Raw genomic sequence first — 5763 nt, 5'->3', positions numbered from 1 at the left:
AAGCCTGGTCCTCTCTATAAAAGCTTAACCACTTGAGGAAGATCCTATGGCCTCTAATAGTTCAAGTTCATCTACAGCTGTTTTCCAGAGAGAAATTCCTAGGATTGATGGAACAAATTATAGAGTATGGAAGATTCGGATGGAGACTCATTTGAGATGTCTTGGTAATGAGATTTGGGAGATCACTGAGAAAGAATATACACCTCATAATCTGACATTTGGCAATCCTCCTCCGACAGGCTTGGATAAGGACATTGAAAATGATTTTAGAGATAGAGAAGCCCTTTTGTGTGCACTTTCTAATCAACAAGTTATGGGACTAACCAACAAATCGACTGCAAAGACTATATGGGATAAATTGAAGACTCTAAATGAAGGTGACCCTACTATTAAAATTTCTAAACTTGATGGTTACCGAGTGAGATATGAGAACTTGAAGATGGAAGAAGATGAAAGGATTATTGCTTTTATGGAGAGAGTTAATGAAATTGTCATGGGAATTCAGTGTTGTGGTGGATCTTTGACTGAAGATGAAATAGTTTCTAAAGTATTGAGAGATTTTCCATCGGCTTACAAGATGAAGGCTATTGCAATTACTGAGTTGAGAACAATGGGAAACGCCTCTGTTAATAGGGATAACTTGGTTGAGAAGTTATCTGCTTTTTATCTTGAGGAATTTGGTCCTTCTAGAGTTGCAAAATCTAAACCTATTTTTCATGCATCTATATCATCTACCGCAAGAGTGATTGGAAAGCCTTATATGCTAAGGAACTGGAGGAAATGAAGAAAGAAGATGAAGATTTTGAGCAACTTGAAGCCCTATTTTCTAGAAGAGTACCTAAAGGTCCGACAAGAAGTAAGTATGAAGGAAAATTACCTTTTAAATGTTTCACATGTAATAAGATAGGTCATTTTGCATCTAGATGTCCTGAAAGGAATTCAAGATTTGAGGAAAGAGCTAGAAGATCTTTTAGGCCTAACCATGATTATCAGAACAAGCATAAGTACAAGAGGAACAAAGACAAATCATGCTACTATGCAGATGAGGAAGGTGTGACCGATTCTGATGATGAACCGACACAAGATTCAGCTAGTGGATACGGCAATGGAAAGGAATGGGTATTCTTGGTTATCAAGGAAGATGATCTGGTACCTGAAGAAAAGGCCCTTGCTGCTAAAGTTGAAGACAAGGATGAATGGGTGATAGATAGTGGATGTTCACATCATATGACTGGAGATAAAAGGAAGTTTTTATCTTTGCAAGAATTTGATGGTGTCCTGGTTATATTTGGAGATGACAAAGCATGCATGATCAAGGGAAGAGGAACTATATCATTGGATAGTAAGCATGATACTGATAATATTTATTATGTTGAAGGTTTAAGGCATAATCTTTTGAGTGTAGGAAAGTTGGTGGATAAGGGATTTGAGTTAAGGTTAAGGATGGAATATGCAAGATTATCAATAGATCTGGATTGGAGATTGCAACTGGTACTCAGACTAAAGGTAACATATTTCATTTGAACTCCGGTGAGAAGACATGTTTGGTTACACAAATTGATTAGAGTTGGCTATGGCATAAGAGGTTGTGTCATGTGAATTTTTATTGCATTGTAAAGATCGGTTCTACTAAGGCAGTTAGAGATATACCTAATATTGTGAAGCCCTATAATCTGGTATGTAAGGAATGTCAAATGGGAAAGCAAGTCAGAACTTCTCTTAAGAGTATACCTGACAAATCTAAAAATGTTCTTGATCTTATTCATACTAATTTGTGTGACTATTCTAGAATGATGTGGGTTACTTTTCTAAGGGAGAAATTTGAAGCATTTGAAAAGTTTAAGATCTTTAATGCTAAAGTTGAGAAAGAGACGGGATTGAAGATTAAATGCTTAAGATCTGATCAGGGTGGAGAATTCACATCTGGTGAATTTAACAGTTATTGTGAAAAGAATGGGATAAGGAGATAGTTATCTGCACCATAGACACCTCAGCGGAATGGTATTGTGGAAAGGAAGAACAAAACTATCTTGGATGTGGCTAGAACTATGATGGTGGAAGCTAATTTGCCTCACATCTACTAGGAGAGAAGTTGTGAGCACAACAATATATGCATTCAATAGAGTTCATATCAAAGGAGACACCAGTAAGACACCTTATGAGTTATGGTTTGATCATACACCTACAGTTAAATATTTCAGAATCTTTGGTAGTAAATGCTATATCAAAAGAGATGATTCCATTGGAAATTTTGATCCTAGATGTGACGAAGGGATATTTCTTGGTTATTCTAATGAAAGCAAAGCATGTAGATATTATAACAAAAGATTACAGAGAATTGTAAAGAGCACTAATGCCAAAGTGGATGAGCTAAACAGAAGTCAAATCAAAACTTATGAGAGAGAACCAACAGTGAAAATGATCATAACTGAACTGGTAGCGCCTACACCAGAACAGAATGTTGAACCAGTTACTCCAGTAGTATTAGAAAATTCAACAGTAACTGAAGATCAGAGCATAGGAATAGAAAATCAGAAGACTCCTCAGTATGTTAGGTTAAATCATTCAGAAGATCAGATCATTAGAGACAAGAATAATGGAGTGATAACAAGAAGAAGGTTGGCAACTGATGAGGTATGTTTAATTTCTCAAGTTGAACCGACATCAGTAATTGAAGCATGCAAAGATGAATGTTGGATGAAAGCTATGGAAGAAGAATTAGATCAAATAGAAAGAATAACACATGGACTTTAGTTCCCCAACCTAAAAATAAGAATGTTATTGGAACTAAGTGGGGTTTTAGGAATAAATTGAATGAAGATGGACAAGTTGTGAGGAATAAAGCTATATTGGTTTGTAAAGGATATTCTTAGAAGGAAGGAATTGATTATGATGAGACTTTTGCTCCGGTAGCTAGGATTGAAGTTGTGAGATTATTTCTTGCTCATGCTGCCCATAAGAACTACAAGGTTTATTACATGGATGTTAAGTATGCATTTCTGAATGGAGATCTTGAAGAGGATGTTTATATTGAGCAACTTGATGGATTTTCACTTTCAAATGACAAAAACATGGTTTTCAGGTTATGGAAAGTTTTATATGGATTGAAACAAGCCCCTAGAGCTTGGTATGCAAGATTGGATAAATGTCTCTTGAAGCTTGGTTTCACTAAAGGTAATGCTGACAATAATTTATATTATAGGATCACTGATGATGACATATTGATTGTTGAAGTCTTTGTTGATGATATTATTTTTTGAGGTGAGGATAAGTTATGTATGAAATTCTCTGATAATATGAAGAATGAATTTGAGATGTCTGATTGGGGAGATGAAATTTTTCTTAGGTTTGCAAATTACTCAGACTGATAAAGGTATTTTCATCTGTTACACTAAGTATGCTAGGGAGTTGTTGAATAAATTTGATATGGAAAATTCTAAACCGGTTGGTACTCCTATGGTTACAAGTGAGAAATTGACAAAGAAAGATGCATCAACACCGATAAATCATACAAGGTACAAGTCTATTATTGGAGGTTTGTTATATCTGACTCGGACTAGACTGGATATAATGAATGCAATTTGTATTGTATCAAGATATCAAAGTGATCCTAGAGAGAATCATGAGAGTGCAGTGAAAAGGATTTTTTAGGTATTTGCAAGGAACAACTGAATTTGGTGTGTGGTATCCTAAAGATGATGATTTTACACTATGTACATATACAGATGTAGATTGGGTTGGAGATGTTGATGATTGGAAGAGAACATATGGTGGAGCTTTCTTTCTTGGAAAGAAACTTGTTTCATGGATCAACAAGAAACAATCATGTACCTCTTTATCTACTGTTGAAGCTGAGTATGTTGTTGTTGCTACTAACTGTACACAAGTTCTATGGATGAAGCAATTGTTGAAGGATATAAGGGTGGATTGTAATGAACCAGCAGTTATTCACTATGATAACTCTGCTGCTATTGATATATCAAAGAATCCAGTATTTCATTCTAAGACAAAGCACATATTTATCAAGTACAACTTTTTGAAGGAGAAGGTGGAAGTAAATGAAGTCAGACTGGTTTATGTGAACACTAAAGAGTAGATTGCATATATCTTCACTAAACCCTTGCCTTAGGAATCATTTGAGTACTTCAGAGATAGATTGGGGGTTTCTACCCCTCTGGTAGAGACCTGAGTGATGCTAATTGGCATCACTCTGGTATACATTTATAGAGCTACTATTCATTCTGGATTGATGTGTTGGTGCTACTACTCAGGGGGAGTAGTCAGTTGTGTGGTTCAGTGGATTTATGATTTTTCTTTGATGTTTATGTAAGATTTTTGGCATTGATGTCAAAGGGGGAGAGATATATGTGAAAAACACAGCTTAACAGGATATTAGTCAAAGGGGAGAGATCAGAGCTTAACAGGGACATCATTCACAGGGGGATTTTTCTAACTTCATTGTAATATCATCTTATGGGAGACTGTTGGTTGTCTTCCTTTGGGGAGACTTCTTTGGCATTTCTTGGCACTTGGATGTTTTTCACATCTAGTGTTGCCATCAATGCCAAAGGGGGAGATTGTTGGCAAATTGGAGGAATCGATTATGTATTGCATTGATGTTTTGTCATTGATGGCAACATCGACTATTTTGGTTCTTTACCAGTTTCTGATAGGTTTTGGTAGAGCGGTTGGATTATGATATTGATCTGGTATACTTCGGTATGCTTTGGTTTGTGGAATTGGTTTGGATCTGTCATTCATGATATTCAGATGCGTATCACGATCAGTTGGTTCAAGATTTGATGACTCAAGAGCTATCATTTGTTCTAGTAAGCCTTTCGGTCACTGGTAAGGGTTTTATTGGCAGAGCTTTGGTGAAGATCTTTTGATGCACTTGATAAGTGGTGTTGGTGCAGCTTCTAGATGGATTTCAGGATGTTGTTGGTTATCTTGTTCATGTTCTTGTTGATCGGTGGTGTTGCATTTAGGACCAGACCTAATGCTATCTTATTCTGCTAGGTTATGGACTGGTTTATGTAACGTGTTAGTGGATGATCTCGATGCATTATTGGTTGGATCTATTGATTGGATTATATTGTTTCGGTCTTAGGCCGACTTGGTTGATTATTGGATTGTGGGTTTATGTTATGAATTTATTGTATTATCTTTTAGGTGGCCGACCTAATTGTTTAGGTCTTGGGTTGGTATAAATATGATGTAAGATCTCTTTGTAGATAATGATATGGTTACGAGTCTATGGTTTTAGGGATTATACAATTATCTGTGTGCGAATAAGGTTGTAATCATATGCAGAGGTTTTAGTTGATCATAGGTGATCGAATTGGGTTGGTGAAAGAGGTTTAATACCTCTGGTATTGAGCTTAATCGAAACTGTACTTAGGCATAGGAGATGTTATTCTTGCAGTTCACTCTTCTTTCTAGATTGTAGTCTGGATTAATTTTGTAGTCAGTGAGGCTCCTTTTGTGATGAGTAGTGTGCTCTAGGTTGTTGGCCTTCCTGCATGTGCAGGCCCCTCTTTTTGTAATCACATACTTACGGCAGAAGTATTATCTAACTATGGGTAGGCTTCCCATCGTGGTTTTTTCCCTTTACCGGGTTTTCCACGTATAAATCTTGGTGTTATCTTTTGTGGATGGTTGGTAAATGTTCTATGGCTTATATTTGTGCTTAACTATTATATCTGTTATTCTGATATTTGGTTTATGTATTCCGGTAATAAGGTTTTAATGCTTAAAGTTATA

The sequence above is a fragment of the Cryptomeria japonica genome, chromosome 6 (genome assembly GCF_030272615.1).
Source record: "Cryptomeria japonica chromosome 6, Sugi_1.0, whole genome shotgun sequence".
Lineage (NCBI taxonomy): Eukaryota > Viridiplantae > Streptophyta > Pinopsida > Cupressales > Cupressaceae > Cryptomeria > Cryptomeria japonica.
This window is presented reverse-complemented; position numbering follows the sequence as displayed.